This window comes from Grus americana, unplaced genomic scaffold (assembly GCF_028858705.1).
Source record: "Grus americana isolate bGruAme1 unplaced genomic scaffold, bGruAme1.mat scaffold_398, whole genome shotgun sequence".
Classification (NCBI taxonomy): Eukaryota; Metazoa; Chordata; class Aves; order Gruiformes; family Gruidae; genus Grus; species Grus americana.
Genome location: NW_026561664.1, coordinates 10,078 through 35,594, shown reverse-complemented (window position 1 = coordinate 35,594; position 25,517 = coordinate 10,078). Strand labels below are relative to the sequence as shown.

The following is a 25,517-nucleotide window of genomic DNA, read 5'->3' as shown; positions in this document are numbered from 1 at the left end:
GGGACACGAAAGCTATTTGCACTACAGCGCAGTCTGCAGTAAAGAAAACTGGCCTTGCGCTTTGATTCCAACACCGCACCCTCAAACAAAACGAGGCTGTTCCCTTTGAGGAACAGGGATGGAAATCTCACCTGCCATCCCAAAGTTATGCTGTGCCATTGCTTCACTTTTGGCCCCTTTCCTCAGGCTTGGTAACTCTTTTGCAGAGCCTGCTTTTTCCTCTTTGTAACAGGCGATGTCTGGGGTTCCACAGGTTGCTTCGTTGTGGGGCACCACCTGCACCCCTGGATTTGCCTCCATAAATGCATCCTTGTACTAGGAAAGAAACGGAAAATTACCAGTCGTGCCGGTGATGACATGATACTATCCACAGGGCAACAGAGCGCGCTGCCTATAAGACGATTTTATACAGTGAATAATCCTTCCACACCTTGATTTTTTCACAGTTTCATCACGTGCTTTGAGTCGGACCAGGATATCCTTCATCGAGGTTAAAAGTTAATCCTGAATCTGCAGCTAAAATGTTACCAATAGTTTTGCATAGTTCCATAGTTAAGAATGCTACAGATGATAGTTCTTCACAGTTCAGGATGTCACAGAGAGTTTTGTAAATAGCGGCTAGGGACTCCTGAGGATGGCCATTGTCCAGTGCTACCATTATGTCAGTTCCTATTTACCCAGACAAGGTGTCAAGGAAGACGTGCTTGTCAAGAGGTAGAAGCATAACCCCGATAGATCGTTAGTCTGATCAACAGACCCTGAAGAACCATTGGGGAGTGCCAGAAGTATTGAGAGACTAGGGGAAAGGTAATTTGGGCCAGGGTCTCCGCAACCACCAACCCATGAGCCCCCTACCCAAATTATGCCACCTACCCAAAGATAAAGGCCGAGAAAAGAACCGAGCATGCCTTCTAGTTTGCATCCTAGAAGAAGAAATATGAACCAATCGTTGTAACTGGGAGTCTCCTGATTTGGAAGGTTTGTGTATAAATATGACAGGGAACGGGCATTAGGTGCGCTTGATTTGTGGAAATCCACCCAGCACCCAGGCCTGAATAAAAAGCAATATGTCTCCTACGTGTGTGAGAATTGGCTTAGTGTACACCGCGTAACGAATCCGCTGTTTGGACAACAAGCGGATGTCTGGGAAGTCGAAATCTGCCATCAGGACAAGGGCTGCTCGTCCAGAGATTTCTCCTCAGGGCCTATCAAATAACTCCGCAGTGCGGGCATCCCGGCTGGGCCATCGGTAGCAGACACCCGCTGCAACAGCTGCTTTGTTTTCCATGCCCCTCAGCCTCACCCAGAGGCTCTCCACCACATCCTTGCTGACTGGAAGGGCTCTACCATCCAACCTCTCCCTTCCACAGAGTGCGACCCCTCTACCTCGCCTGCCCTGCCTACCCCTCCTGAACAGCCGGCAGCCTCCATGACAGCACTCCAGGCGTGGCACTCGTCCCACCAAGTCCCACCAATCCCAAGGACATGCCAGCTCTGGGAACGCAGCAAGGCCCCCCCGAACCCTTTCCCTCCCCAGGCAGGAGGGGCTGGGGAGGCTGTTGGGGCGGGGCGGAACACGTGGAGACCCCACGTTCCCTCCTGGGAGACGCCAGAGAGTCCTTAGCAGCCAACAGCCAGAATGCAACATGGCGCCGCCACCACTGCAGCTCCCACCACGCGGCCCCCGGGACGCCCCGGCACCCCGACTCCTGCAGACTTTTGCCCTTCCCCAAACCTTCTACCTCCAAGGTACAGACCCACCCCTACCCCTGCAGCCCGGGGATGCTCTTGGGGACAAGAGAGGAGGTGACCATCGGCCATCGCTCCTGTCTCTCTTCCAGGCGCAGCCAACCTGTGCCCACTGCCCCGCCAGCAGCAGCCCTTCCCCGCAGCCTGGCCACCCTCACTGCACGTGGCACCCCAGGGCCCCCAGGCACTACCACCACCAGGTACGGCACCCCTGGCTGCTCTGCCACCCCGCCGCCTTCGCCATCCCCGGCCCCCGCGCACGCCCAGCATCCCCATCAGCCCTGTCCCCAGGGCACTTTTGGCACAGGGCTTCAGCAAGCCCAGGCAAGCGTCCCTGCTCTCGCCTGGCTGATGCGGGCCCAGGAAATCCAAGTCCCAGAGAATTTCCCCAATGCTTGGGGCCATCTCTCCCGCTTCACCTCCTAGAAGCCAGTCTCCTCCCTGCTTTGCAAGCCTGTCCCACCGGCACAGCAGCTCACCCCGCGCGGAGCACCCCGGCCACAAGCTGCCCACGTGCCCAGCACAGAGCTGGGGGATGGCGGCCATCGGGGCCAGCTCGGTGGCTGTCCTTGGAGGGCCCCAAGCCCCTGGCCCAGCACGGCTCCCTCTCACCCACACAGGTCTGCAGAGGGCTCCATGCGGCTGCTTCTTCGACCCCCGGGTCTTCCACATCGAGTGGACGGTCACCAACCTGCCTGCCCCGGCCAGCTCCACGCTCAGCCATGGCACCGCTTCTCTGCCGGCTGCTGCCCTGTGGGGGGGCCCCAGGGGCTGCAGGACCCTCCCGGCCTGGGCAGCCCCTCTGACCCCGCAGGGACAGCCGACACACCTCACACCCCAAAACTATCAGGGGAGAGCGGAGGCCCCAGCCCCCCCAGCCCTGCCGACGTCCATCCCTGGCTACCGGCACATCGAGGGGCAGCCTGCCCAGACCAACACCTGCGGCACGGCCACCCCTGCGGGGGCACACCCGGACACCAACATCCCCCCGGGGCAGCCATGACTCCCCCAGCCATGCCCTGGAGGACCTGGCAGGAGACCTTGAGGTGTCCGACGAGGAGCTTCTCAAAGAGGCCCTAAGCCTCTTGGGTTGCTCCCTGGACGGGGTGGAGGCCACCCAGGAGGATGCCGGCAGTAACCTGATGCATGGGGACCATGGTGGCATGGGCAGAGAGGGGAGCACGGTGGCCCTTGCCTCCCCGGTGTTGTCAACGTCCATCCCCAGCAACCGGCACACCGAGGAGCAGCCTGCCCAGCTCACTATCTGCAGCGCAGCAACCCCTGCGGAGGCACAGCTGGGCAGCAACATCCCCCTGGGCAGCTACGACCCCTCCTGCCCTTCTGCTGCACCCAACAACCAAGCCCTTGGGGACCTGGCAGATGACCTCACCGTGTCCGAGGAGGTGCCACTCGAAGAGGCCCTAAGGCTCTTTGGTTGCTCCCTGGACACGGTGGGGGTCAGCCAGGATGCTTTCAGCAGCAGCCCTGGGCCTGGGGAGCTTGGTGGCACCGGCACAGCCACCCCCCACTGCCACTTTGCCTCGCTCTCCCTGCCCGAGGAGCTGCTCACCCCCGACTACAGCGTCCCCGAGATCACCGACGCCATCCTGAGCATGGAAGAGTTCTACACCATGGGGATGGAGCCCCAGGAGTCGTGGGGGGCTGCGGGGATGGCCCTGCCACCGTCCCAGGCTGCCGTCTGCGAGAAGCGGGGCAAGAAGCGGGGGCAGAGCGCCTTGCCAAAGCCGGCCAGCAAGCGCAGGGCTCTGGCAGGCAGCACGGGGGTGGCAGGGGGGGAAGTAGAGCCCGAGCAGGGATGAGGAGGAGGTGGGGGGAGTGGGGGATGGGGGAGGAGGGGTGGTGTATTTGGGGGGGGGGAGGGGGGTTAGAGTAGCTTTGATGGGACCTTTTCTCTTGTGTTTTGTCAATTAAAAGCTGTTTCTCCAGAACGGCTCTGTGCCTGTGTGGGAGGGGGAGGGAGCACAGGGGGCACCGGGAAAATGGCACCCAAGAGGTGCAAAAGCCCCGCTGAGCCCCAGATCAGGGCCGGCGAGTCTCGAAGGGCACTATGCCACCCCCAGGGTCGAGTCACCGCTGGTGCGGCAGGCAATGGTGGGGGGGAAGCTCCCCCATCTCCTTCCCCAGGGGAAGCAGCCCTTTGGCGGGGGAGCCAGGACAGGAGGCCTCCCTGGAGGAGGAAGTGGAAATCTCCCATAAGGAGCCCTTTCCTGTAGAGCCGGACCACCACGATGCTCTCGCTGCCCAGGCAGCTTTGGGGGCTGATGTCCTCAAAGGCCCTGCAGGCACTCTCCAGGCTCCACCGTGATGCAACCACCATGATGCAACGTTATTAGCGCCTCTGGGACAACATCTTTAAGAAGGGCTAAAATCTGCTGGGTAAGAGCAGCTGGGAGAGATGGGTGAGAGTACGCGAGAGAAACAACTCTGCAGACACCAAGCTGAGTGAAGAAGGAGGGGGAGGAGGGAGAGATTCCCCTGCAGCCCATGGTGCAGAACGTGGTGACACAGGTTTGTCCCCATGGAGGTCCCCAGTGCAGCACAGAGTCACCCTGCAGCCTGTGCAGGACCCCACGCCAGAGCAACCGGATGTGCCCCAAAGGAGGCTGTGACCCCATGGAGAGCCCAGGCTGGAGCAGGCTCCTAGCACGACCTGTGGCCCCGTGGAGAGTTGCCCACACGGGAGCAGGTCTTCTGGCAGGATCCACACTAGAGCAGTGCGCTCCTGAAGGACTGCACCCTGTGGAAAGGACCCACGCTGGAGCAACTATTTGGATTCATATTCACTGGCATTGGCTTTCCATCCCCAAACAGCCAAAAAGTCACAGGCCAGCTCCAAAATCAGGCTCTTAAATTGTATGTAAACTCTGCTTTTCAACTCTCTGCTTTCCTACCCCTCAAAGCACTTCAGTTAGCACATTTCCCTAACCGTACAGGCAAGAAAGACTTTGCAAGAGAAGCTGTGATTCCTTCAGAATGATCAAACTCCAGGAATTGGCTTTTTATGGAAAAGAGTCTCCAACATGACAGAAATAGAAGAGAAGCTGACATGGGGGCTTAGAACCAGGCTCCAAGTGATGGGCGCAAGGACACATCTCCTACTCTCAAGCACAATACGGAGACGTCAAAGGAAGGGGAGAGGCTGCCAACTTGTAGGTCCCCTCTTTTGCCAGGACATCATTCCCTACCTCCTCCCAGCACCTGCTTCAGTAGTGTGGCAAAGACGAGGAGCACGGCAGCAGTAACAAGCCTTCTGCTCTCCAGCAATGGGTGCCCCAGTTCCCCACCTTCCCCAGAGCAAACTGGCTGACAGAAGAGTTGCTTCACCAAAGTGTCGGCTGTTTCTTCTGCCCCCAGGGCTGCACCCACAACCTCCTCAGCTCTCCCAGGCCCCACGCAGCTCCTGCATGTCCTCTCCTCACAGCCGCCACCTAATCCACAGAACAACTGGTGCTTAAAAGGATGTCGCTGTCCCCGTTTTTCCCAGTTCAGCCAGCAGGTGCCAAGGACAGGAAGATCCATGCTCGAGGAAGCGGGGACTTTCCCAGGTTTAATCTCCAAACAAAGAGGCTGGAAGCATTGGCCCAAGCACGGCGGCTGATGCGGTCACTGCAGGAGGGATTGCAGACAATTCCCTGGGCTTCTCCTGCCTCGATTCCAATTTTGTATCATCATAAAATGATTACTTAAAGAATTATTCACACATTTGGCTTTAATACAAACCTCCAAATTAGAGCCAGCATTTTTACGTGAGAAACATTGTCACAGGAGAGCTGCAAATGTTCCTGACCGGCACTGCCACTTCACTGCCACTTCCTCTCTGTGCTCAAGGCCAGAATTTGTGAGGCTTCAGAGAGAACCAGGCTGAGAAAAAGCTTTGGGTGAAAACGTAACCTTTTTTTCTTTTTACTCGGGGTTGATTTGACCCCACGCTGGTTCCTCAGTGCAATTAACTACCTGGCTTCAAAAGCATTTCTGCAGGCTCAATGCAAGCTACGAGAGAAAAGCACAAGTGGGTTGGGACAGGCAAAGGTGTTATTTCTTCTCTCTACAGAAACGCAGCTCAAGTTGATCAAACTGCCGCGTTGCCGAAAACGCCTCCCTTGAGCTCCAAACGTCCAACTGCCACACCATAGCTGCAAAGATCTGGAATCACGTCATCAAGTCCTTACTGGCCTCCGCCAAAGGAACCAGTACAATAAAAACCACCAAGCGAAACAAAACACAAAAGTAAGCCTAAATATTTCCTGTAGACAGCCCAAAGCACTTTCTGGCTGTACATAGGCAACGAACTTGCAGGGACCCTCAGCGTGGCATCCCATAAAACACTCTGCGCCTGTGTTTCTCCCATAGTTCCCTTAGGGGGGAGTAGCAAGCTTAGAAAACTTCCCCTTACTCATCTCAGGCCTGAAAAAGTAGTGTACGGGAACATTCCAGCTGCCGTTTACTCTCTGCAGAGAAATTGGCTATGAATGAAGATCTGAGGATTCCCTGAGAGATCTTTCGTTCAGCACAACTGCTTCCAAAGCCTTGACAAATCACCACAACTTGGATATGTGGCAACCCAGCTGCTACTGAGCGGACGTTAGATCGCTCCATCTGCTGCCAGCAGCGGTCACAAACCAAACTCTTGCACACTAGTTCTGTGTGCAGTGCTCTGCAGAAAGAGAAGTCCCACGGCTGTAACTACCTTGGAAGAAAATGAGAAAGCTCAGAAGTCTGCCTAGATGGCCACAGCCGTACCGTCCTCAGCTGCATTGACTAAACTCTCATTGCCCATAATCACCATTCACGAGTAGAAATAAGTGCTTTGCAGTTTGGTTTTTGTGTATCAGGCCACCTATGCAGAATGTTATAGAAGCTGGGTTAGGGTTAGGGTTGGGTTAGGGGTAAGGGTTAGGGTTGGGTTAGGATTAGGGTTCGGGTTAGAGTTAGGTTTAGGGTTAGGTCAGGATAATGGTTAGGGTTACGGTTAGGGTACGGCTTGGTTATGGTTAGGGTTACGGTTAGGGCCATTAGGGTTAAGGTTAGCGTTAGGGTTGTGTTAGAGTTAGAGTTATGGGTAGGGTTAGAGGTTACGGTTAGGATTAGGGGTTAGGTTTAGGGGTTAGAGTTGGGGTTTGGGTTAGAGTTAGGGTTAGTGGTTTGGGTTAGGGGTTAGTGTTAAGGTTAGAGTTAAGGTTAGGGTTAGAGTTAGCGTTAAGATTCGGGGTTAGAGTTAGTGATGCGGTTTGGGTTAGGGTTGGGGTTAGGGTTAGGGATAGGGTTAGGTTTATATTTAGGGTTCAGGTTTGGCTTATGGTTAGGTTTAGGGTTAGGGTTGGGTTTATGGTTAGGATCAAGCTTATGGTTATTAGGTTTAATGTTAGGTTCACGGTCAGGGTTAGGTTTAGTTTTAGGATTAGCATTATATTAGGGTTCAGGGAAGGGTTAGCTTCGGAATAGGGATAGGGATAGAGTTAGTGTTAGGGTTATGGTTAGGGTTCAGGTTCGGCTTATCGTTAGGGTTAGGGTTAGGGGTTTGGGGTTAGACTTAGGGTTAGGGTTCAGCTCAGGGTTAGGTTTAGGCTTATTGTTATCTTTAGGGTGAGGATTAGGGGTAGGATTAGCATTATGATAGGGTTAGGGTTAGGGGTTAGGTAATGTAATACTCCAAATGCAGACCGGGAATCAGTCCATACATTCCTTCACTTTGTTCCAAGACTCTTGTTAGTGCAATCAATGCTGCTTTCTGGGCTGATGGTTTTGGTTGCAGAGCTTTTGCTTCTACAACAGTATCCACTGTGGTCACAGCATACACTGACATCCGGATCCCTTGTTTCACAAAGCTGCTCCCATCTGTATATAACTCCCAGTCGGGACTGCTGGAGCAGTCTGCTCCTCAAGGTCTGCACCCCGTGGGAGAGACTCATGTTGGAGAAGTTGGTGAAGGACTGTCTCCCGTGAGAGGGACTCCTCCATGCTGGAGCAGGGGAACAATGAGAGGAGTCCTCCCCCTGAGGAGGAAGAAGCGGCAGAAACAACGTGTGATGAACTGACCGTAACCCCCATTCCCCGTCCCCCTGTGCTGCTGAGGGGGGGCAGAGGTTGAAGCCAGGAGTGAAGTTGAGCCTGGGAAGATGGGAGGGCTGGGGGCAGGTGTTTTCAGATTTGATTTTATTTCTCATTCCTCTACTCTCTTTTGCTTAGTAACAAATGAGGTGAATTTCCTCTCTAAGTTCAGTCTGTTTTGCTCGTGACGATAACTAGTGAGTGATCTCTCCCTGTCCTTATCTCGACCCAGAAGCTTCTTGTTATACTTTTTCTCCCCTGCCTGGTGAACGAAGGGAGTGAGAGAGGGGCTCTGGTGGGCACCTGGCCCCCAGCCAGGGTCAACCCACCACACACAGAAAACAAAGGAACAGCAAATGGAGACTTAGTTCAAACTTTAGGGCCACATGAAAGACCTATAGCCTATTATTCTTGCACATTAGATTCAGCAGCAAGAGGAACTCCGTTTTGCATAAGAGCTGTGGCTACCGCTGCTGAGGTAGTAGAAAAAAGCCGGAACATAGTCTTGGGACATCTCCTAGCACTCTGTGTGCCACATGAAGTGGAAAGATTATTGTAACAATATGCCGAGAAAGCACTTTCTCCACAAAGAGCACATAAATATGAACTACTACTTTTGCTTGCTGACAATTTAAGATTGGAAAGATCTTGAAATACCTTGAATCCTGCCACCTTAATGCCACTGCCCACGGATGGAGAAGAAGATGAACACGCCTGTGAACAGGTAATCCAAATGACAAGCAAACTGCGAGACGACTTGCGAGATGAACCTTTAGATAACCCAGATATGAACTTATTTACCGATGGCTCCTCCTATTGTGAAGAAGGATGGAAATGTACTGGGTTTGCTGTTACCGCGGAAACTAAGGTATCGTTAGCAGCACCTTTGCCTCCCACTTTAGGTGCTCGAGGCGCAGAGACCGTCGCCCTCACGAAAGCTGCACAATATGCGATCGGAATACGGGTTAATTCGTATACTGACTCTAAGCATGCGTTTGGAGTTTGCCATGCTACAGGTATGCTGTGGAAAGAAAGGGGATTTCTCACATCAGCAGGTAAAACGATCGCCCAGGGACAACAGATTAAAGAACTCCTGGAAGCGCTTCAGTTACCATCCCAACTAGCAGCGACAGATATTAAAGCACACACCAACCAAGAGAATCAATTGGCAAAAGGGAATGCGCTCGCGCACCAGGCTGCAAAAGCAGCAGCCCGACAAGTCACCTTTGCAATGACACTGACCCATCACGGAGAACTCGACCTGGAATTACCAGACATGCAGAAACCGTACGAGGAACTTCCCGAGGAAGACAGCCAGCTCTGGGAGAAGCTGGGAGCCGAACGGCAGAATGGACAAGGGACTCTAGGGGGGAAACCATTACTCCCAAAAAGGTACTTAATACCGATGGCGCGATGGCACCATGAGAAAACCCATGGTGGACCTGAAACTGTAGCCTCGAGAGTACAGAGACTGTGGGCAGCACCGGGGATTTACACTGCTATTAGGAGAGTTTGCGAAGGCTGCCGACTGTGCAAAGAGTATGCCTCTTTGAAAATTAAGGCACCAGCAGGGAAGCGACCTCCAGCAACACGTCCTTGCCAAAAACTACAAATTGACTACGCGGAGATGCCTTAGGGCTATGGGATATGCTTATTTACTTGTGATTGTCGATCAGCTTTCGGGCTGGGTGGAGGCTTTCCCAACTCGAAAGAACCACTCAAAAGCGGTGGTTAAAGCTCTGTTGAAAGAGAGAATACCTACGTACGGAGTTCCTGACATAATTGACTCGGACAGAGGAGCACATTTCTCTGCCACAATTTTAGTGCAAATTTAGCATTCATGAAACATCAAGATGCAATTGCACACACCTTATCACCCACAATCATCAGGGCAAGTAGAAAGGATGACTAGGACCATCAAAGCCAAATTAGCTAAAAACCTGTAAACAAACTGGCTTGAAGTGGCCAGAAGCGCTAAATTTACTACTTTGGGACATTAGAAACACACCGAGGCAACCAGTGGGTGCATCTCCAGCAGAAGTTTTATTTGGGAGAGTTTTAGTAGTACCTGGAACTTATATTCCAGTAAAAACGAGCCTTCTGGATGGAGATGAACAGGGAACTCAGTATTCGTTGTGCCTGCAGAAATTTTTTTTTTTTTTTTAATGCAATTGCAAAATCATGCTTCTTGGTATCAAGGGATCGTATGTATAACAGTGATTTTTCCATGTTGTATACCCTGTCTTTCTAGTATAATAGCAAAATTGCAAGGAGCTTGGAGACATAAATAATTGCAGGGATGCAAAAAAAAACCAAAAGGAGGGAACTGTAGAAAATATAGAAGCTTAGCTCTAAGAAAACTTATGCTAACCAGAAAGCTACTCAAGGCCTGGAAGGAAACTTCCAAAAAGGGGAAAATGTAATGGTGGCATAGAGGCCGTGAGACAGAAACTACAGAATGATTAGCTTGGAATAATTAGTTTGTAATCAAGGTAACAGGTAATGAAGCTAACTGACCATGGCAATGTACAATGCTCCTACGTTCCACGTACAGTCCCTACCCAACCGGACACTAGGCCCGGGAATATTAATCTCATGAAGTAAGTTGTTACGGACAGGTGCATCCATGGCGAGGATACTGCGCGTGCCTGCAAGAAGAGGGTCATCCAGCAAACACGGCTGCGCGACCACTGACGACCACCAGAGACCCCTTGAGGGCCACCGACTCAAATCACTGAGCATGCGTGACGGGGAGGAGACTACGTAAATGAATTCCAAGAAATGATTCTCACAGGGCTGCCTTTTTTTGAGAAAAATGGTGAATATGTATGTTTTGATTCTATATAACCTGTGCGTTGGTAATCACCTGCGTGCACGTTGGGCGGAGCTGATTTCCCCGTGCATCCAGCGCTGCAAGAAAGCAAACCTAGGGCAACTCACGTCTGGTACATTTCTTTTACAGATGGAATCGCTCCCATGATCAAAGAGCTGCAGGAACAGGGGGTAATTATTCAAACTCACTCCCCTGATAACTCTCCAGTGCAGCCAGTTTGCAAACCAAACGGGAAGTGGCGGCTAACCATCGATTATTGGCCCTTAAACGCAGGCACTGGTCCCCTGACAGCGGCCGTGCCTAATACAGCCCAACTGATTGTCACCATACAGGAACAGTCCCACAACATTTTAGCCCCCACTGATGTAACAGAGATGTTTTTCATGGTTCCTCCACAGGAAGGCGACCGAGATAGATTTGCATTCACACGGGAAGGTATACAATAGACCTTTACTCCTTTGCCACAAGGATATGGGCATTCGCCTACCTTGGCACATCACGCCCTGGCCCCAGCACTATCAGAAATCATCCCCGAGGGGAGAGTTAAAACATACCAAGACATTGATGATATCTTGGGGCGGGGGCGTGTCCGATGGCCCTGCAGTGGGACAAACCCAAAAGAAAAGAATTACTCACCTGGAAAGTTGAGAACTTCAGGTTCCGGCAGAAAAGGTACAACTCCCCTCCGCTGAGGTGAAGTTCTCAGGCAGATGGTGGAAAGGAGGAGCCGTGTGTATTCCCCCAAATCCTTGCATGAAGAAATCATGAGAATGTGTGACGGCAGGAAGAGAGCAAGTTGCGGCCCTCTTCCTGCAAAGTGCAGTGCACGAGATCCCTTAACTCCAGTGGGGTCCTGAGTAGGTTCACTCATCTGTCTCAAAGCAAAACGAGGATTCTGAATTAATTTGGTTCAATATTAAAAACCACTGTTAATGCATCTTCAAGTATCATTCACCATAATTCAAATAGCCTGCAGGAAAATGGAAAGGCTAAGCTGATAATTTTGGCATCGGAAAGGTCATGCTCATAAGCATGACTTTTGTGATGTGGCAGATGCCACCGAACCACTGGTGGTCTTTTCCCTCATCTTAGGGCTTCTCAAGGCTTCCAGGTCAAACACTACTACCAAGTAATGCCATGCCAAAAAATATCAAACAGGAGCAATAGTGATGTTTCTTATCCTGTGCAACCTGCTCTAGGGGATCCTGCTCTCCCAGGGCAGGCTGGACCAGATGATCTCCAGAGATCCCTTTTAACCCCTACCGTTCTGTGACTCTGTGATTCCTCTGCTTTGAATTGTTATTGGTTCCATTCCAGTGGTAGGACTTTCACGTGAGGCTTTACAAACCATGTTATTGGTTGCTTTATTTATGGGTTTTACGGTCTTGTTTTCCTAATTTCTGTATTTTTTCTAATTTTCATATACGCAACTGATCAATTTGTACTAAGTTACAAATGCAGAAGCTGGAGCGTACATCCTCCTCCCAAACTTGGGTTCACAGTATGATGTTTACCGTGTGTGCGTGCTTCTCTCTTTCCCTCTCTCTCTACATTAGGGAGACAGGAATGTATATAGGCACACACTCTCCTAAACAAGATATTATTTTTTTTTCTACAGAAATAGAGTTACATTTAATTGGATTGGCTTTGCCTGCCCTTTAGCTTAGCACAGTTGGAAGAAGAATTTGAGAAGAAATTCAACCTCCTCCCTCAATACAGTCCTGTTCCTTTTGACAGGAAAAATTCAGCTGTGCCAAGGAGAAAGGGAAAGGCTGGAGGCGCCTCATGTGAACAACCAAAAGCCAAGAAAGGTGCATTACCATGTGCAGTACATGCTTGAGCAACAACAATGCTACGGCCAGCTCAGGAATTTCTACTTTCTTCCTTTACTGCTGCATATGAAAAGCGTGAAGTCCAAGAAAATAGTTTTCTAGCACTGAAGTCAGTGGGTTGTCACCAGTTTCCAGGCTGCACTCTTGACTCCCGAGTTTCATGCTGAGCAGGACTGGTTAGAGTTTGTCCATGAAATAGATTCCTCAGAGCAAGCAGACTTACCAAAAACATGAACAGTTTAGAGGAAAGCGAATTTGACAAGTTTTGCCAGGAGAAAAGGGGGAAAAAATGGCAGCAGATGATCAGAAGTTGACAAGGCTTTCTTATTAGCCAAAGGTGAAAGGATGATCTTCTGTTCTGTGGATTACTTGTAGGTTATATTGGAAATCAGAGGAAATCTATTTTTACCTTTAGCTCTGCTCTCCCATCCCCATGAAACCCTCGGACGGTCACTTTCTCTCCTTACCTCTGGAATGGTAAATCAGGGCTGTAGACCCCCCAGCTCCAGTGGCCCTTCAGTTCGTGGTGGCAGATCCAGAGCAGAGAAAGAAGAGGGCGAGCAGCTCACTCGCAGGAAGGGACTCCAGTGGCGGCAGGAAGACAGCCAGGCTCTGTGCGTCGGGCGTTGTGCTTCAGGCTGCTTGCCCATGTGCTGTAGATTGCAAAGGACCTGCGAGAGACAGGGAATAGCCATGAGGCTGAATTTGGGGCAGGACTAGGGGCAGGAGTTACTGCCACTTCCCAGCCTTGCAGCGGTACCCGGCACAAGGCTGCCTGTCCATTCAGTGACACTTGGGGCCAAGGTGGCCCTGGATGCTGAGGCAGAGGTGAGACAAGCGGAGCTGTGGCCGCATAGCACCTTTGAAACACCTGACACCAGCCAGCCCACCATTCCTGCAGACACCTCCCAACCAAAACCGGGCAGGGGCAGCAGTCTTCCCCCGAGTGAGTTCCTTTGGTGTGAGTCACTAGCAAGGTCTTTTGCTGCTCCTTCACAACATACCTTTCTGCAAAGGTTTTTGACGACCAGACTCCAGGCAGGCGCTGCTCTCTAGAAGCACCAAATCTCTCACGGTAATTGTTTCTTCTCCAGGAGGCCACCAGACTTGACGTCCCCCAAGATTTAGGCCTTCTTTCCCAGCCCAGGGACTGGTTTGAATTAACTTCCTCTATTGTTTTCCTCGGTTTGTTTGGGTTTCTTTAAGGTCCAAGTCTCCCTGCAGTGCTTCTCCCACACTGCCTCCTGCTCTCACTCATTTAGTCGTTCCCACTCGCGATCGCCACCGTATCCAAGAAGAGACGAAGGGAAGAGTCGTAACAATCGTTGCAGGTCAAGGTCAGATGGTTATCACCGTTCAAGGGCAAGGGCAGCCCCATCCAGAAGATACCGTTCACGCTCAAGGTCTCCAGTACTTAGAGAACAGTCTTCCACTAAATGGACTCTACCTCAAGGGGAAGAAGAAAGGCAGCATTTTAGCAGATACAGAGAAATTCCACCTGAATTCATTTATGTTCTTAATTCATCTTCATATCACCTCTATCAAAAATTTCTGAACTTGTCCATGCTCTTTAAGTTGGAAAAAAGCACACAGCATCCATTAGCTTGTCTCAGTCTTTAGCTATAGTCTCTAACATTTTCAGAGCAGAGCTATGCTGTAAAACAGTAAAACAGTCCAATGAAATGGAAGCACCGACTGCAAATGTGACATTCATGTAGCTCAGTTGGGCTAATAGTGGGATGTTCAGATAAGCTTACTGTGCTGACTGGCAGAGCAGATGAGAAACTGCCTTACTGTAACTCAAGTCTTAAATTGATTAAAGGAAAAAAAACCCCACAACAATTTAAAAGATTTAAAAGACCTTACTTGCTACCTTGATATTGCTCATGTATATCACTTATCAGTATTTGCTTAAAGCTTGCGGCTGTAGAATGAAATGTTCTCGCTAACCCTGATTTTAAGGCTGCAGTGTAATATTATACAATTAAGGTGTTAAAAAAATTTCAGTCAGGTAATTTTCTGCACTTTCTGTTCTTTCTCCAACATATGTGCTAAGGCTGTACAGACTGATGTGCGTCTGGGAGAGCTGAGGGAGGATCAGCAGCAGGCAGTTAGCCCTAAATGCAATGGAACAATACAGGCTCTCTCACTATTGCCACGCACAAACTACTTGAAATCTCACACCTACACGCCCTCAACTCCCAAATGTCCCCTATACAATTTGTTCCTCCATTTTCCTCGGATGGGCCTGAAGGAGAGGGAAAATAAAAAGTTAATTCAGTCTCAGTAACTGAGATGATTTTCTTTTACTTGAGCGTGCAAAATCATTTGGAAGGCAGTAAAAAAGTCTTCCAAATCTTTCTTCTCATGCCACAGACTTGTTTTGCACGGAACTGCATAAGCAGCGGTGGTTCCCATGGCCATCTCCTCCTGGAGATAACAGGAATGGAAACCAAAGCTCTCACCCTGCCTGAGCAACAGTGATATGCAAAAGAAGAGCTGTAACACGGTCCTCAAACTGCCACGTTCCTGCAGCACTGACTTGGGAGATCCTCTCAGCTCTGCATCACCCGGAAGCTACGCTGACGCTGCTACAGAGGGGCGTCCTTCCCAGCACCAAGCAGTTGCCCTTGGGAAAGACATGCTTGCTTCTTCTCTCCCTCTCCAAGCCCCCAAGCTGAATTCCCAGTGCCTTTTGTCTTTTGAAAACAAATGGCAACCAAGCAGCCACCTGGAGCAAAACCAGATGGAAGAGGCTTGCTTTGAAGCCGACATCAGGAGCTTCCCTATCTCGCAGCTCAGTCCACGGGCCACGTGCTCAGTAGGGACGTACCCTCCAGATGACTGGGTTCTCTGTGGGTCACCTGGAGATTTCTCAAATCAACAAGGAATTCTTTCCTTGCCAATTACCAATCTCTCTTACACCAAGGTATGTGTGAGCAGAACAGCAGGGACAGAACGCTTTGTCCTAAGTTTCTGAAATTCTTGCTGCACAGGGTAGAAACTCCTGATGTGGCTCAGGCCAAGCTGGGTTGAGCACTGGAAACCCCCGAGCTTGGGCAGCACCGTGTCTACTAGGAAGCAGGTGAAGTTATGCAGAGGAGAACCCCACAACTATGCTGAGGTGGCTTCTTGGTACCAAGGCACTTGGGTGACTTTTTTACTCCCCGGCAATGTAAACACAGCCTCTGATTTTTCAAAAAGGAAAGATCAATCTGTAATACAACTCCTTGGACAGTAATAATATTCGTCAATTAAACACACAGCTCGCCAATGGATCGTTTCTCTGTATACCTTTGCTTTTTCTGCAGTAACCAAGAGTACAGAGGGCTGAGGTTATGGCTCTAAAAAAGTGGCTTCCATTTTGTGAGCTCCATGGAAACTTGCAATTCTCAGTTTTGCAAAAGCTAAAATTAAAAAAAAAGCCTAGAAAACCAAGAAATAACCCATTTCAATAAGAGGCCATTGGTTTTCACTGTTCCCAGAAGGAGATTCTGCTGAGACGATCATAGCGGAGTTCCTATGAACACCGTTTATTTGGGCCACTCCAAACCAGGTGCTGAACTGCTGGACGAAGTCCAGTGCACGTGATCCACGTGGCGGAAGCTTGTAGAGAGTGCACCATCGTCATATGGAAACTCATTAGCAGTTATGGACTGGGAAGAGAAAGAGGGGACAAGAGTGGATAAAATGGCTAGCCAAGTCCGGCAGTACAAAGAAAGCCTCTCTTCCTGCCTTGTCTCGGCCGTGGAGAAACTGTCCCGGGAGTTCCAGCCATTTAGAGAGGATATGTCCTACTCCCCACCTGTACGGAACAGTAGCTCAGCTATTAGGAGTAAGCGTGCCTCTGCTCAAGAGAGAGGATATAGAGGGTACACACCACAAGATACCCTGTGGTTTTACCTGCGTGACCACGGACAGGACATGAGGACGCCGGATGGAAAACCCTACAGGCATGAATACGTGAGCTGCAAGGCAAAAGCATCACAAAGATGGATTCTTCCAGGAAAAATGCCTCTTCAGTTGCCAGTGGGCAGTTCCCCAGAGCGAGTGGAGGGCTGATCTTACTTAAGATCCTCTTGAAGGGACTTCTAAGTCATTTTAACAAGAAGTGAGGAACAGCTATGATGGGCAGGATTAGAGGGGCCCTGCCTCCAGCCGCAGGGAGAAAAGGGACCACCGGGTTTACCGGACTGTGTGGATCCGGACACATCAGACCCACAAGAGTAGAAGGCTCCTGTGGACACGGGTGCACAGTGTACCCTAATGCCATCAGGCTATGAAAGGGCAGAACCCGTCCGTATTTCTGGAGTGACAGGGGGATCCCCACAGGTAACTGCACTAGAGGCCGAAGGGAGTCTAACTGGGAAGGAGTGAAAAAGCTCACGGGGGGGAGGGGGGTCAGAGTAGCTTTGATGGGACCTTTTCTCTTGTATTTTATCAATTAAAAGCTGTTTCTCCGGAACTGCTCCGTGCCTGTGTGGGAGGGGGAGGGAGCACAGGGGGCACCGGGAAAATGGCACCCAAGAGGTGCAAAAGCCCCGCTGAGCCCCAGATCAGGGCCGGCGAGTCTCGAAGGGCACCATGCCACCCCCAGGGTCGAGTCACCGCCGGTGGGGCAGGCAATGGTGGGGGGGAAGCTCCCCCATCTCCTTCCCCAGGGGAAGCAGCCCTTTGGCGGGGGAGCCAGGACAGGACGCGTCCCTGCAGGACACACCTTGCGGGCTGGCAGGCACACGGACGGACACACAAGATGACAAGGGCTGCAACGCCTTTGTCTTGAACACCACCAGCATCCCTTCCAGCGGGGACAGGGCTCGCTGCAAGGCCCTTCAAAGCCTCAAGACAATCACGCCCTTCCTCGGCTCCCAACCGACATTCCCAGGGCACTCTGCTATGTACCTCCCTGAAGGGCTTAACCTTTGCGCTCTTGAACTCCAGGGTAGCAACTCTGCCGGCCTATTTTCTCATGACACTGACCCTTTTAAACTCAACCATTTCAGGATCACTCTGGCCAAGGCCATCCCGTCACCAACGAGCCCTTCCCCATTCACAACTAGCAAGTCTAGGAAGGCTCCATCTTTCCGAGTAGGCTCCCTGAGTACTTGGGACAAAAGAAGTTCCAGCCCACTAACTTCAGGAATTGCCAAGACCTGCTCGTCACAGCAGTATGGTATTCCCAGGTGGTGGCTGGGAAATCTGCCATCAAGACAAGGGCTGCTCGTCCAGAGATTTCTCCTCAGGGCCTATCAAATAACTCCGCAATGCGGGCATCCCGGCTGGGCCATCAGTAGCAGACACCCGCTGCAACAGCTGCTTTGTTTTCCATGCCCCTCAGCCTCACCCAGAGGCTCTCCACCACATCCTTGCTGACTGGAAGGGCTCTACCATCCAACCTCTCCCTTCCACAGAGTGCGACCCCTCCACCTCGCCTGCCCTGCCTACCCCTCCTGAACAGCCTGCAGCCTCCATGCCAGCACTCCAGGCGTGGCACTCATCCCACCAAGTCCCACCAATCCCAAGGACATGCCAGCTCTGGGAACGCAGCAAGGCCCCCCCTGAACCCTTTCCCTCCCCAGGCAGGAGGGGCTGGGGAGGCTGTTGGGGCGGGGCGGAACACGCGGAGACCCCACATTCCCTCCTGGGAGACGCCAGAGAGTCCTTAGCAGCCAACAGCCAGAACGCAACATGGCGCCGCCACCACTGCAGCTCCCACCACGCGGCCCCCGGGACCCCCCGGCACCCCGACTCCTGCAGACTTTTGCCCTTCCCCAAACCTTCTACCTCCAAGGTACAGACCCACCCCTACCCCTGCAGCCCGGGGACGCTCTTGGGGGCAAGAGCGCAGGTGACCATCGGCCATCGCTCCTGTCTCTCTTCCAGGCGCAGCCAACCTGTGCCCACTGCCCCGCCAGCAGCAGCCCTTCCCCGCAGCCTGGCCACCCTCACTGCACGTGGCACCCCAGGGCCCCCAGGCACTACCACCACCAGGTACTGCACCCCTGGCTGCCACCCCGCCGCCTTCGCCATCCCCGGCCCCCGCGCACGCCCAGCATCCCCATCAGCCCTGTCCCCAGGGCACTTTTGGCACAGGGCTTCAGCAAGCCCAGGCAAGCGTCCCTGCTCTCGCCTGGCTGATGCGGGCCCAGGAAATCCAAGTCCCAGAGAATTTCCCCAATGCTTGGGGCCATCTCTCCCACTTCACCTCCTAGAAGCCAGTCTCCTCCCTGCTTTGCAAGCCTGTCCCACCGGCACAGCAGCTCACCCCGCGCGGAGCACCCCGGCCACAAGCTCCCCACGTGCCCAGCACAGAGCTGGGGGATGGCGGCCATCGGGGCCAGCTCGGTGGCTGTCCTTGGAGGGCCCCAAGCCCCTGGCCCAGCACGGCTCCCTCTCACCCACACAGGTCTGCAGAGGGCTCCATGCGGCTGCTTCTTCGACCCCCGGGTCTTCCACATCGAGTGGACGGTCACCAACCTGCCTGCCCCGGCCAGCTCCACGCTCAGCCATGGCACCGCTTCTCTGCCGGCTGCTGCCCTGTGGGGGGGCCCCAGGGGCTGCAGGACCCTCCCGGCCTGGGCAGCCCCTCTGACCCCGCAGGGACAGCCGACACACCTCACACCCCAAAACTATCAGGGGAGAGCGGAGGCCCCAGCCCCCCCAGCCCTGCCGACGTCCATCCCTGGCTACCGGCACATCCAGGGGCAGCCTGCCCACATCAACAGCTCTGGCACGGCCACCCCTGCGCGGGCACACCCGGGCACCAACATCCCCCCGGGCCGTGACACCCCCCGCAGCCCCACTGCTGGCCCCCACCACCAAGCCCCTGGGGACCCGGATGGAGACTTGGAAGTCTCTGAGGAGGAGCTTCTCCAAGAGGCCCTCAGGCTCTTTGGTGTCTCCCTGGACACGGTGGCGGCCAGCCAGGACAATCAAGGCAGTAGCTCCATGTCTGGGGAATCCAGTGGCACCGGCGCAGAGGGCACAGCGGTGGCCCCAGCCCCCCTGGTGTTGCCGACGTCCAACCCTGGCTGCCAGCACATCGAGGGGCAGCCTGCCCAGACCAACACCTGCGGCACGGCCACCCCTGCGGGGGCACACCCGGACACCAACATCCCCCCGGGCAGCCATGACTCCCCCAGCCAAGCCCTGGGGGACCTGGCAGGAGACCTTGAGGTGTCCGATGAGGAGCTTCTCAAAGAGGCCCTAAGCCTCTTGGGTTGCTCCCTGGACGGGGTGGAGGCCACCCAGGAGGATGCCGGCAGCAGCCCTATGCATGGGGACCATGGTGGCATGGGCAGAGAGGAGAGCACGGTGGCCCTTGCCTCCCCGGTGTTGTCAACGTCCATCCCCAGCAACCGGCACACCGAGGAGCAGCCTGCCCAGCTCACTATCTGCAGCGCAGCAACCCCTGCGGAGGCACAGCTGGGCAGCAACATCCCCCTGGGCAGCTACGACCCCTCCTGCCCTTCTGCTGCACCCAACAACCAAGCCCTTGGGGACCTGGCAGATGACCTCACCGTGTCCGAGGAGGTGCCACTCAAAGAGGCCCTAAGGCTCTTTGGTTGCTCCCTGGACACGGTGGGGGTCAGCCAGGATGCTTTCAGCAGCAGACCTGGGCCTGGGGAGCTTGGTGGCACCGGCACAGCCACCCCCCACTGCCACTTTGCCTCGCTCTCCCTGCCCGAGGAGCTGCTCACCCCCGACTACAGCGTCCCCGAGATCACCGACGCCATCCTGAGCATGGAAGAGTTCTACACCATGGGGATGGAGCCCCAGGAGTCGTGGGGGGCTGCGGGGATGGCCCTGCCACCGTCCCAGGCTGCCGTCTGCGAGAAGCGGGGCAAGAAGCGGGGGCAGAGCGCCTTGCCAAAGCCGGCCAGCAAGCGCAGGGCTCTGGCAGGCAGCACGGGGGTGGCAGGGGGGGAAGTAGAGCCCGAGCAGGGATGAGGAGGAGGTGGGGGGAGTGGGGGATGGGGGAGGAGGGGTGGTGTATTTGGGGGGGGGGAGGGAGGGGGGGAGGGGGGTCAGGGTAGATTTGATGGGACCTTTTCTCTTGTGTTTTGTCAATTAAAAGCTGTTTCTCCAGAACGGCTCCGTGCCTGTGTGGGAGGGGGAGGGAGCACAGGGGGTCCAGGGAAAACGGCACCCAAGGCAGTAGCTCCATGCCTGGGGAATCCGGTGGCACTAGCGCAGAGGGCACAGCGGTGGCCCCAGCCCCCCTGCTGTTGCCGGCGTCCATCCCCGGCTACCAGCACGTCCATGGGCAGCCTGCACAGGCTAATATCTCCACGGCTGGGTGGAGGCTTTCCCAACTCGAAAGAACCACTCAATAGCGGTGCTTAAAGCTCTGTTGAAAAAGAGAATACCTACGTACGGAGTTCCTGAAATAATTGACTCGGACAGAGGAGCACATTTCTCTGCCGCAATTTTAGTGCAAATTTAGCATTCATGAAACATCAAGATGCAATTGCACACACCTTATCACCCACAATCATCAGGGCAAGTAGAAAGGATGACTAGGACCATCAAAGCCAAATTAGTTCAAACCTGTAAACAAACTGGCTTGAAGTGGACAGAAGCACTAAATTTACTACTTTGGGACATTAGAAACACACCGAGGCAACCAGTGGTTGCATCTCCAGCAGAAGTTTTATTTGGGAGAGTTTTAGCGGTACCTGGAACTTATATTCCAGTGAAAACGAGCCTTCTGGATGGAGATGAACAGGTAACTCAGTATTTGTTGTGCCTGCAAATTTATTTTTTTTTTTAATGCAATTGCAAAATCATGCTTGTTGGTATCAAGGGATCGCATGTATAACAGTGATTTTTCCATGTTCTATAACCTGTCTTTCTAGTATAATAGCAAAATTGCAAGGAGCTTGGAGACATAAATAATTGCAGGGATGCAAAAAAAACCAAAAGGAGGGAACTGTAGAAAATATAGAAGCTTAGCTCTAAGAAAACTTATGCTAACCAGAAAGCTACTCAAGGCCTGGAAGGAAACTTCCAAAAAGGGGAAAATGTAATGGTGGCATAGAGGCCGTGAGACAGAAACTACAGAATGATTAGCTTGGAATAATTAGTTTGTAATCAAGGTAACAGGTAATGAAGCTAACTGACCATGGCAATGTACAATGCTCCTACGTTCCACGTACAGTCCCTACCCAACCGGACACTAGGCCCGGGAATATTAATCTTATGAAGTAAGTTGTTACGGACAGGTGCATCCACGGCGAGGATACTGCGCGTGCCTGCAAGAAGAGGGTCATCCAGCAAACACGGCTGCGCGACCACTGACGACCACCAGAGACCCCTTGAGGGCCACCGACTCAAATCACTGAGCATGCGTGACGGGGAGGAGACTACGTAAATGAATTCCAAGAAATGATTCTCATAGGGCTGCCTTTTTTTGAGAAAAATGGTGAATATGTATGTTTTGAGTCTATATAACCTGTGCGTTGGTAATCACCTGCGTGCACGTTGGGCGGAGCTGATTCCCCCGTGCATCCAGCGCTGCAAGAAAGCAAACCTAGGGCAACTCACGTCTGGTCCATTTCTCATACCCTCTAACAGATGGCGACCCAGATGGGGACCCTAGGACGCAAGAGGAAGGAGCACCAGCTAATTCTCTGGACAAACCCGTGACCAACGCTCATTGCTGGCATAACAAAAATAGGTGCGTTCACCTAAGAGACTTGGACACGGGTGATTCCAGACAATACTGGGAGTACTCTTGTGTTTAAACTTGCTAAAGATTTGGTAAGAGGAAAAGAAATTTAAGAAACGGGAACTACACCCAGCATTGAAAGGGGGACGCCCCTTGCTGAGGTTTTAGAAAATTGGAGTAAGATTTATGGGGCACAGACTTTACAAAAGACAAGACTGATTGGGTTGTGTCAGGAGGAATGGCCATTCCTAACTCGAACTCGAGGGGGAGGACCTATGGATATTTGCACCCCCCCCCCGCAAAGGAACTTTTAAGCCCCATAAGTTAACATTTCGAAGGATCATTTTCGAAGATACTGCAAGTCCAAGTATTGATTATTGGTATATTTGGTAGGATTGGTCTTATCAAAGACGTAAGCCATCTAAACTACGGGTAAGCTCGCTTCCCTCTGCCCCTGAGGCCGAGGAAACTGACCTTCCCCAAGCAGGTCAGGATGTTTGCCACGAAAATGCATTACATCCCAAATCCCAGAGCACGACCAGGAGCTCCTCCTGATGGCCCTGCAGTGACTGCTGTGATGCGCCACAAACCTTGGAAACAAGGTGACTTGATCATGTGGCAAAGTAAAATGCCAAGATTAAGAGACGATGCAGATGGATGTGCACAAATGCTAGCTGGAATAGTCACTGATTACACACCTAACTGGAGTGACATGAAAACTTTGCTGAGAGAACTATTCCAGATGGATGAGGGAGAGAAAATTCTTCAAAAGGACTGAGAAATTGCTCAGAGAGGTCAAGGATTAAATCCCTGGCCCACTGAGGACCCCAACTGGAATTTAGCCACAACTGACGGGAAAAAGACTGATGGAAAGGGCTCCCTTTCCTCCATTCCCTAACCAATCTAATCCCAACCTTTTAGAGTGTTTTTCTTGCGGGAAGATAGGACATGCCCAGCGGGAGTGCCCACTCCGCCCAGGAAGTGCTGGACGAGGATCAAATCCACCGTATCCACCGTGCCCTCTCTCACAACAGAAAAATAATAAGCTGAACTCCATGCTTGCCGAAGGACTGCGAAGATGTCGAATGCAGGAGTGAAGGTAAACGAGTACGGACAAATTACTGCAAAGCTAAACGGACTTTTTGTTGAATTTTTAGTAGACACAGGAGCAACCTTGTCCCTTTTGAATGATGCACTCCCACAAACATGGATTTCTAAAGAAAAGGTACTTATAAGAGGGGTTGTTGGACAAGAAATAAAATCTATTTCGACGCCACTTCCAATGATCATTGCAGAAAAAATGGTATGGGGAAGATTTGTGGTACCTCCAGATTCACCTGTGTCTTTGCTAGGACGTGATCTTTTGCAGGAATTTGGTCGGCTTTTAAAATCCCAAAAGGACTTGAAGCACTTCCCCGGGAACTGTGGAGCAGCTCTGGTGATGAGATAGGATTATCGTGAGCCGCAGAACCGGTAATAATGAACACAAAAGGAGGGTCACCTCCATCAATGAAACAGTACCCGATTGCAGATGAGGCTATTCCGAGTACTCAAAAACGGATTGCAGTTTTCTTAGAAAAAGGAATACTCAAGGAATGCCAAAGTCCATCTAAGACTCCAATCTTGCCAGTAAGTAAACTTCGATTAGATAAGGATGGGGATCCGCAAGACAGATTTGTTCGAGATCTCCGCGCAGTAAATGAGCATGTAATTTCCCCACACCCTCTTGTCCCTGACCCCAGTTTCATTCTTACCCAAACACCTGTATCGTATGGGCACAATATGTTACTGGTTTGGATTTAACAGGAGCAGGTTTTAGCATAGCCATTGCTGAAGAAAGTCAATCCATTTTTGCTTTTACTTGGCAAGGGAAACAGTTGACTTGGACACACTTGCCACAAGGGTTCACTAGTTCACCAACTATTTTTTTCTCAAGTTCTCAGAAACCATCGAAGAGATTTAAAATTTCCTGGCGGTTCTGTCTTGATTCAGGATGTCGATGATCTGTTACTAGCAAGCCATAGGGCTGAAGATTGTACGCGGGATATTGAATATCTGTGCAGCCAACTTGCAAACAAGGGTCACCGTGCATCTCTATCCAAACTGCAACTCTGTCAACACCAGGTAAAGAAGGATCTGGGGTTTATTCTTAAACCAGGGAGGGAGAGAAGTAGATCCAGAACGGGTAAGAGCTAGACAAGAAATTCCCAGACCAGTAACAAAGAAACAATTAAGGGGATTTTTAGGACAAGTGGGATTTTGTAGGCCGTGGATTCCTGGATTTAGTGACATAGCGAAACCTCTTAATGAGGCAATGAAAAATGAGGAGGGGGAACCCATAGCTTGGGGTCCTGAACGAGAAAAAGCCTTTTGTGCATTAAAGGGAGCATTAACGCGAGCTCCAGCTTTGGGGCTTCCAGACTATTCTAAGCCCTTTAAACTTTATTGCACAGTGTGTTGGATTTGCGTGGCAAGGTTTTGGGAGCGGGGGGGGCTACAGGGGTGGCTTCTGTGAGAAGCTGCCAGAAGCTTCCCCTGTGTCTCATAGAGCCAATGCCAGCCAGCTCCAAGACGGACCCGCCGCCAGCCAAGGCCAAGCCAATCAGCGCCTCTGTGATACCATAGTTAAGAAGGAAAAAAAACAGTTAGAAAGGGAGCTTTTGCAGCCGGAGAGAGGAGGGAGAAGACTTAAGAAACTCCCTGTCCTTATCTCGACCCAGAAGCTTTTTGTTATACTTTTTTTCCCCTGTCTGGTGAACGAGGGGAGTAATAAAGCGGCTCTGGTGGGCACCTGGCCCCCAGCCAGGGTCAACCCACCGCACCTGGCAACTCCATGTGGGACACGAAAGCTATTTGCACTACAGCGCAGTCTGCAGTAAAGAAAACTGGCCTTGCGCTTTGATTCCAACACCGCACCCTCAAACAAAACGAGGCTGTTCCCTTTGAGGAACAGGGATGGAAATCTCACCTGCCATCCCAAAGTTATGCTGTGCCATTGCTTCACTTTTGGCCCCTTTCCTCAGGCTTGGTAACTCTTTTGCAGAGCCTGCTTTTTCCTCTTTGTAACAGGCGATGTCTGGGGTTCCACAGGTTGCTTCGTTGTGGGGCACCACCTGCACCCCTGGATTTGCCTCCATAAATGCATCCTTGTACTAGGAAAGAAACGGAAAATTACCAGTCGTGCCGGTGATGACATGATACTATCCACAGGGCAACAGAGTGCGCTGCTTATAAGACAATTTAATACAGTGAATAATCCTTCCACACCTTGATTTTTTCACAGTTTCATCACGTGCTTTGAGTCGGACCAGGATATCCTTCATTGAGGTTAAAAGTTAATCCTGAATCTGCAGCTAAAAAGTTA

The 25,517-nt window shown here is 52.0% G+C and overlaps 1 long non-coding RNA gene across 2 annotated transcripts; it reads right to left on the bottom strand.

The window, feature by feature from the left end:
* Positions 1-25,265, bottom strand: LOC129200677 (uncharacterized). 2 transcript variants are annotated; one of them, XR_008575063.1, is made up of 5 exons: positions 25,122-25,265; positions 13,488-13,926; positions 12,951-13,154; positions 11,288-11,526; positions 1-315 (listed from the first exon to the last, which is right to left on the bottom strand). It is a non-coding gene; the product is annotated as an uncharacterized LOC129200677 (long non-coding RNA). The 2 variants fall into 2 exon arrangements; XR_008575062.1 differs by having other exon boundaries at positions 11,288-11,522.
* Positions 25,266-25,517: the final 252 nt, after the last annotated feature.